This window comes from Sinocyclocheilus grahami, unplaced genomic scaffold (assembly GCF_001515645.1).
Source record: "Sinocyclocheilus grahami isolate Dianchi unplaced genomic scaffold, SAMN03320097.WGS_v1.1 scaffold1165.1, whole genome shotgun sequence".
Lineage (NCBI taxonomy): Eukaryota > Metazoa > Chordata > Actinopteri > Cypriniformes > Cyprinidae > Sinocyclocheilus > Sinocyclocheilus grahami.
In genome coordinates, this window is record NW_015506344.1 from 202,335 (window position 1) to 211,476 (window position 9,142).

General features: G+C 38.4%; 1 protein-coding gene across 1 annotated transcript in view; it reads right to left on the minus strand.

Moving 5' to 3' along the window:
- The window catches only part of LOC107567525 (contactin-5), a 210,787-nt gene that overhangs the window by 139,575 nt on the left and 62,070 nt on the right, over positions 1-9,142 (minus strand). The gene's annotated exons all lie outside the window — the stretch shown is intronic.

Genomic DNA, 9,142 nt, shown 5'->3' on the forward strand with positions numbered 1-9,142 from the left:
GTTTTTTTTTTTTCCCCGTGGTGCGGGGGGGGGGGGGGGGGGGGGGGGGGGGTGGTGTTTGGTTCAAGCATTACTCCTACTGTACAAGTGAAAGTTTAATAAAAATGTATTTATTATAAAAAAATAAACAAAACTCACCATAATCAATTGGAGCACTGGGTTTGTTTCCCTGCAATGACACGATTCCAACGAGGAGGGATGGGTGACAGTGAGACTTGAAGCGTGTTGCAGATGTCCAGTCTGCTCCGTAACTTTGTTTTAGTGGCTGTGAGCACAGAAAAACCCACTTCGCAAAGGTACGAAGTTGGAAAAGAAAGTAAACATTTCAGAGCCCTCGCAGCTATCTCTGGATATTCCATCTTTGTTTTACTCCAGAAGCCTGCAAGGGAGGATATCTGAAACATTATTTTCAGCCCGCCATCATTTGCGAGTTCAATGAGTTGATGCTCTTCATGCAGTGGTATGGATGATTTGCGGGGTACGTTTGCAAACGGGTCACGGACCCATTCCTTATCAATTCTTGGATCACTTGCATTTGGGAAGTAGCGCTCAAACTCGGCTGACAGCAAAGCGATGTGATCGCAGATCAGCTGGGAGAGAAAAGGCCCGGGTTCTTTATTTCCCAAATGTCCGGACAATGTTGGAAACATGTCAAATGTGCCCTTTGGCACTCGCTGTCCCCACAGTTGCAACTTGGCTTTGAATGCAGACACTTTGTCTGCCAATTTGAAAACAGTTGTCATTCTCCCCTGCAGTGACAAATTAAGTTCATTCAGCATGTCACAAAGGTATGCAAGTTTACAGATCCATTCCTCGTCACTGAAGTGTGCTGCAAGTGGTGACTTTTTTTCTGAAAAAAATCTCTGTATTGGCTCTCTTAACTCGTAAACTCTTGCTAAGGATCTCCCCCTTGACAGCCACCTGACTTCGGTGTGTAGCAACAGGTGTTTGTGTTCTGCTTCCATTTTTTCGCAAAGCTGTTCGAAAAGACGGGAGTTGAGGGCATTTGCTTTGATGTGGTTAATTTTTTTTACAACATCATTTAGCACGGAGTGAAGTTCTCGTGACATTTTACGGCTGGCCAGCATTTCCTGGTGTATGACACAGTGTGTAGACTCGCATTCGGGCGCAACTTCTTTGACAGCCGTCCAGGCATAGACGCAGCACCATCTGTGCATATTCCAATGCAAAATGACCAGTTAAGTTTGCCTGATAAGTAGTCATTCAAAGACTTGAAAATGTCTGCCCCAGTTGTGTTAGTTGGCAGTGAGTGTACACACAATATATCCTCATGCACATCGTCTTGAAATATATATCGCACATAAACCAGTAATATTGCATTGTTGTCAACATCGGTCGATTCATCGACCTGCAATGCATACAATGGCGACTCGTTAACCCTTTCTAACAACTGCTCTTCAATGTCCTCTGCGATATCAGCAATCCTCCGTGCGACAGTGGTTGCTGAAAGAGGAATCTGGCCTATCTTGTTAGCTGCAGCTTCAATGAACATTTCACGGCAAACGTCTTTAGTGGCTGGCAAAATCAGTTCTTCCTCAATGGTAAAGGGCTTCTTACCTTTAGCGATACGGTCAGCCACCATATAGGATACTCTCAGTGCAGCTATATTTGTAGATGTGGTCGGTTTTAACAGTTGCTGTTGCCCAATTTGTTCACGTTTTTTCCGTTAAAAATAATCCAACGGTTTGTCTCTCAGTGCTGGGTGTTTAGTTCCAAGATGCTGTAGCAGTTTTGAGGGCTTTATTGACTCATTAGATAATTTTTTTCCACAAATTATACACAAGGGGTTTGGAGCATGTGAACTGCCACTAGAGACGAAACCGTATTTTAGATAGGAATCATCATATTTTCAGTTAAAGGCGGCTTTCTTTTTCCCCTTTTTTTCGCCAGCAGCTGTCTCTTCATTGTCATTATTATTTTTTCTTTTCTTACTTCCTCCACTTAAGAAACGTTCGAGAGATGTTTGTTTCCCACTCATTTTAAAGGGGTCGTATGATGCGATTTAAATTTTTCCTTTCTCTTTGGAGTGTTACAAGCTCTTGGTGCATAAAGAAGATCTGTAAAGTTGCAAAGACTAAAGTCTCAAATCCAAAGAGATATTCTTTATAAAAGTTAAGAGTCAGCCACACCTACCTAAAACGGCTCGTTCTAACACGCCCCCACATACCTACATCACTATCTGGGAATATTTGCATAATGGCGCCCAAATGTTCATGCAAAGAAAGAAGGCGTAACTTCTATTCTCGCTGTAGTTTTGTTGCCACCACCGTCATGTCGTGAAGGTCGCTGTGTGCTTCGTTGTAAAAGCGAAACTACTTTGTTTGGCCTTCCAAAAGAGGACGATATCCGCTTCGTCATGCCTAGAGCTAATCTGTGCTGGTCGCTGAGGGAATACATCAACTTTCGAAAATAATGTGTTTTTTGAACCTTAAACCGCATGAACACATTTCATTACACCAAATACACAAAATAATGTTCTTTTTAGCAGCATCATATGACCCCTTTAATATTAGCTGAACCTTAAAGTGTGGAACTGATGTTTTTCTGAAATAGCGCCCTATGTAAATTTGGACATTGGATCTTAAAGTGGAAACACACAATACATAATAGAGTGTCATCTTGCGTTCTCGCGGCCTGGTAGCAACTCTTTCACGACCCGGCGGTTGGGGACCTCTGCTCTACGGTGAAGGCCATTATCTTCACACTGGGCTAAATATCAGTGCCTGGCTGATGGGAAGTGCTGTACCAAGTTATACATTTATACCTAAGTTAAAATCAGATACAGTTATAGATAGTCACTTCATGCCTAAATGTTATACTTAGAAGTATGTGCTTTTAACTCTACAAAAATCAAGGCAAGATCAATTACAAGGTATCATTAAGTAGAATACCTTTCGAAATTTGAAGAAGGTTCATGTTTGCAGATTCCCATGTTACAATACTGCTGACAAAAATGTGTTGATTATGAACTCAATCATGTTAACTATCTGATCAAAAATGTGCTAATAGCTCAAAGCAATCAATAATTATGGCCTTTGGAATCATGGTAGCCATCAAAGAGTTTTTTTCTTCTTTGCACCCTTAAAGGGCACTTCAGGAATGGGACGCCATTTAGGGATGTTCCAAATGAAAGTGAACAACTGAATCCCTTCATGAAGGGCCCTTCCAGAAGTCTGTTAGCGAAGGGAACATGTGATGGTCACTTCATGGAAGTGATTTCCGTTTGTGATCATGTGATCTTCGGTTAGTAGATCTTATGATGCATTTTAAAGCAAAGTTGGGGTTGAATTTGCCTTCACATACAAACGTAAGTAGAATTATTATATACCGCCACCTGCAGTCACAAATGTAGTACAGGGATCTAATAGCTATCTTACAGCACAAAAGTATATCTACTTACTACACAAGAAAAAAAAATGCAAGTATATACAGTGCTCTACAGTATAGGCTGATATTTATTATGCACTCCATAGGTGCGAAAGAAGAGTGTGCTAGATGTAGTAATGGAATAATTGCTGCTGCCCACACACTTTTATGACTTGTATATGCTTTCATAATATTCTAATATACTATCTCTAAAACTTTTGTGAGGCCACTTTTGTATCGGCTGTGAGATCACACTGAGCTGTTTATTAGCAACTTCAAATTTACGCGGTGAATAAAAGTTTGAGTTTTAAATAGTACCAGCTGAGAATTACTATAGTGTTTGTTAAGAGGATGTTGTATCTATCTGTCTGCAGTGCTGTGCAGCTTGTCGGAGGCAGCTTGTAGTCTCAGTATGGGGTGCCGTTGAATGTTTTATGATTTAGCAGCTTGATAATGTCACAGAAATCAGTCATCTTAGATGCACTCTGTGATCCGTCAGCCTCACTGGGAGAACAGCAGCCTGGCATACCCCCCATGAGCTCTTCAGCATTACAATTCCACAACAACCTGAAGAGTGCGGGCTACACGGAGAGGACACATCTCACTACTGACAATTACTCAGTCCTGAAGTGTGGCGAATGAAGCAGCACACACCTCATTTACGTGACGGCTCTGTTCTGGATCCCCTGTCGTCTCCTGGATGACCCCTAAAGCGTTGGAGTGTGGTGATCCAGAGATACTGACTGCATCATTTCGAATGAGAATCCTGTGACCCTGTTCTGACCAATCAGACTTATTTATCTGTTCCCACTGAACCATGAATGCACTGTTAAACACTTCCCTGTAACCAAATACTACACAATTTTGATATCCTCTTAAAATGTTTGGTGACTTTGGTGAATCTATGGTTCGGCTGTGCAAAAAAAGTGGTAATTTTTCTAGGGGGAAAAAAAATCGGTTCAAATTGGTTAATATTGCTATGGAATATTGGTTGGAATATGGTTAACTTCCTCAACCAGGTCCCCACCAGCTAAGCCAAGCTGATCTATCAGCTTTTTTATGTTCTCTATATAACCGTTATGGATATTGCTGCACTGCATTTTGAATGCATTTTTCCCCCCAATCTACTGCCCACTTTAGATTTATCCACTTCTAAAAAAACATAAAAACAAGAAACATGGTCGTTTTACATGTCGGTCAGATGGTCTCTTCCTGTCAAAGTGGGCAGAATAAGTGGCAAAATGCCACAAGTCAGATCTCTGGCTATAGGAGAAATAGCTATTGGTCAGTTTTAACCAACCATTTACCATGTAACTTCAGTAAATCTATGGGATGCTTGTGCAAAAATTGAGGTCATAATTCTTGAGATAGATAGATAGATAGATGGTCTCATGGCAAAAACGTACCTGGGGGCACTTTTTTCATGAGACGCGAAATACGCATAGCCGCGGGAACGTATTTTGAGTAGGGGGGGCTGAGAAATAAAACGGGGGGGGGGTCACGTGACAAGAGTGATGCGAGAAGATTGACACCATGGCCGTTTCACGGAAGACTGCATCCTCCGGAGGTCGCATTTGTAGGCTGCATACGTCATAAAGAAGATCTTATTTTTTGAATATTAACAGTTATAAATTTGACCATTATTCTTAGTTAAGCGTAAATTGTTGTAATATGCTTATGACTCGTGAATGTAATGCTCGGTTAACTAAAATAAAACAGGCTTGATGATGTATGCAGCCTGCAAATGCGACCTCCGGAGGATGCAGCCTTCCGTTTGAGAAACGGATCCAAAAGCACAACTTTTGTTAATAAAACTTAAATTTCTTCGTTTAATATAAGTGAGTGTCTTTATTGTTGCTGGGTTTTCATAAAAAAACAAAAAAAACAATGAACCACAAACTAAGCATTCATTTTAAATAAGGGGAAATACCTTATTTAGGCAATGTGGGTTACAACGCAAGGCTATATCCATCTTATTCATTTTGTTAATAAAAGTTAGATGATTAATATATACCATATCCAATTTGCCATTGTACTATTTTATGGCTGATGTGTTTTAATTAATAAGATAATAAACCACAAACTATGATCGTTTTAGCCTAAGTTAGCCTAGTTTAGCCTAAACTACGATCGTTTACTGTGCACATAATAATATATGTGAATTGTCATTGTACTATATTATTGTATAGCCTATGTTTTTTTCTCCATTAATAATGAGCCAAGAATTCGTTTAAGTAAGGGGAAAATTCTAAATCTTTTCATTTACGTGTGTTACAACGTGGGTACATCAGTCTTATTTGTTCTAGGCCTATTCACAAAAGTTTTATGTTTAATAAGCGACTTTGTCATTGTAGCATTGCTGATGTTGTGTGTGTGTGTGTGTGTTTTTTCATTAAGAGTAATATTGAATCAACCATTAAGCATTAATTTTGTTTCAAGAATAGGAAAGGCCTAACGTTAAAGATCAAAATAAGCGCTACAGAAGTGAGAATGCGAGATTTGTTGCAGAGTTAAACGGTCTCGCTCTTTCTCTGCTGTCTCTTTGCTATGGCTGTAGAAATGGTTGTTAATTATTAATTTGGTTACGGCACAGACATGTCAGTTTAATAAGTTGAAATGACTTTCACAGTCAATTTTATTCAACTTAACTCACGTTTAACCATTGCTTCTTGTCAGGCTTTGGCTACTTTTTTCAATGAATGTTAATGAATATACAAATTAATAAAAATACATTTTATTTTATTTTATTTTATTTGTTACAAATCGTTCATTCATTTATTTTTAACACCGCACCCCCAGCACCCCCAGTTTTTCGTGGGCTATACTCCAGGGGGTGCTGCAGCACCCTCAGCACCCCTACTTCCCGCGGTAATGGAAATACGTACCAATAAGTACATATCACTGCAGTTTCCAAAATAAATGAACACTAGAGGCAGTAAAACTCTGACACCTTTTATTCCTTATTTTCACACAAATTTACAGAGTTTCGATTAATAAATTACTTGAAGAATATTATGTTATGACTTCAAAGCAATTTTAATATGCTGGGGGATTTGAAAACTGATGCTTTTGAATGTTAGCATCACACATATCCAACTTCATATCTATGGGTTTTCATAGACGGTAGGTTTGTTCGGTTGCTCACGGAGTGCAGAGACGTACTTGAGAGGTGAGGAGCTCCGGTTCGAATCCCATGTAACTACAGTTCGACAAAACAGTTCAAATCTGCATATAAGGAAGTTCAAATGGCACGGTTGCATCAACAAATGTGTTTTTATATCAGTTTCGCATTTGTTAACACTATCAGGTAGGTTTATGGTTGGGTTTGGTGTTGGGCATATTTCCAACACGATAGAGCATTAACTTTTAGCGACAGACCAGGATATTTAAATTCTGGACCGCCGCGATACGTACCTGAAGAAACGTAATAAAAACAAAGCAAGACGTACCTATATCAATGTAATAAAAACGTGCCCGGATTCACATATTGAACCCGTGTTTTAGCGCCACTCAGTGGACATTTCTCTTTGAAACTGCGGCGAAACGTGCAGTAAGGTACGTAAAAACGGTGTTGCAGAAAATTACCCAGATGTAAGTATTTTTATGAGACCAGGTTGATATATATTTATATATATATTAGATATATTAGATTAATATATATTAGATTAGATTAACCACCTCAACCAAGTGTAATAATAGCTAAAGATCAGCTTTAACCAACCACAAACCATGTCAACCACAGCGCTAACAGATATAATTTAAACAAATGGATTGTCATTTTGGACCCACAAACCAAAAGGAACTTTGACAGAACTTATTTTATTTGTAAAGGTATCTTTTATAATGCAGCTTTCTCGTTCTCTTGTGAAATAAATAAACAAACAAACATATATATATATATATATATATATATATATATATACGCACCCCCAGCACCCCCAGTTTTTCGTGGGCTATACTCCAGGGGGTGCTGCAGCACCCTCAGCACCCCTACTTCCCGCGGTAATGGAAATACGTACCAATAAGTACATATCACTGCAGTTTCCAAAATAAATGAACACTAGAGGCAGTAAAACTCTGACACCTTTTATTCCTTATTTTCACACAAATTTACAGAGTTTCGATTAATAAATTACTTGAAGAATATTATGTTATGACTTCAAAGCAATTTTAATATGCTGGGGGATTTGAAAACTGATGCTTTTGAATGTTAGCATCACACATATCCAACTTCATATCTATGGGTTTTCATAGACGGTAGGTTTGTTCGGTTGCTCACGGAGTGCAGAGACGTACTTAAACGGTCTCGCTCTTTCTCTGCTGTCTCTTTGCTATGGCTGTAGAAATGGTTGTTAATTATTAATTTGGTTACGGCACAGACATGTCAGTTTAATAAGTTGAAATGACTTTCACAGTCAATTTTATTCAACTTAACTCACGTTTAACCATTGCTTCTTGTCAGGCTTTGGCTACTTTTTTCAATGAATGTTAATGAATATACAAATTAATAAAAATACATTTTATTTTATTTTATTTTATTTGTTACAAATCGTTCATTCATTTATTTTTAACACCGCACCCCCAGCACCCCCAGTTTTTCGTGGGCTATACTCCAGGGGGTGCTGCAGCACCCTCAGCACCCCTACTTCCCGCGGTAATGGAAATACGTACCAATAAGTACATATCACTGCAGTTTCCAAAATAAATGAACACTAGAGGCAGTAAAACTCTGACACCTTTTATTCCTTATTTTCACACAAATTTACAGAGTTTCGATTAATAAATTACTTGAAGAATATTATGTTATGACTTCAAAGCAATTTTAATATGCTGGGGGATTTGAAAACTGATGCTTTTGAATGTTAGCATCACACATATCCAACTTCATATCTATGGGTTTTCATAGACGGTAGGTTTGTTCGGTTGCTCACGGAGTGCAGAGACGTACTTGAGAGGTGAGGAGCTCCGGTTCGAATCCCATGTAACTACAGTTCGACAAAACAGTTCAAATCTGCATATAAGGAAGTTCAAATGGCACGGTTGCATCAACAAATGTGTTTTTATATCAGTTTCGCATTTGTTAACACTATCAGGTAGGTTTATGGTTGGGTTTGGTGTTGGGCATATTTCCAACACGATAGAGCATTAACTTTTAGCGACAGACCAGGATATTTAAATTCTGGACCGCCGCGATACGTACCTGAAGAAACGTAATAAAAACAAAGCAAGACGTACCTATATCAATGTAATAAAAACGTGCCCGGATTCACATATTGAACCCGTGTTTTAGCGCCACTCAGTGGACATTTCTCTTTGAAACTGCGGCGAAACGTGCAGTAAGGTACGTAAAAACGGTGTTGCAGAAAATTACCCAGATGTAAGTATTTTTATGAGACCAGGTTGATATATATTTATATATATATTAGATATATTAGATTAATATATATTAGATTAGATTAACCACCTCAACCAAGTGTAATAATAGCTAAAGATCAGCTTTAACCAACCACAAACCATGTCAACCACAGCGCTAACAGATATAATTTAAACAAATGGATTGTCATTTTGGACCCACAAACCAAAAGGAACTTTGACAGAACTTATTTTATTTGTAAAGGTATCTTTTATAATGCAGCTTTCTCGTTCTCTTGTGAAATAAATAAACAAACAAACAAACATATATATATATATATATATATATATATATATATATATATACTCAAATATTATGATATATTTTTTACAAAAAATCCTG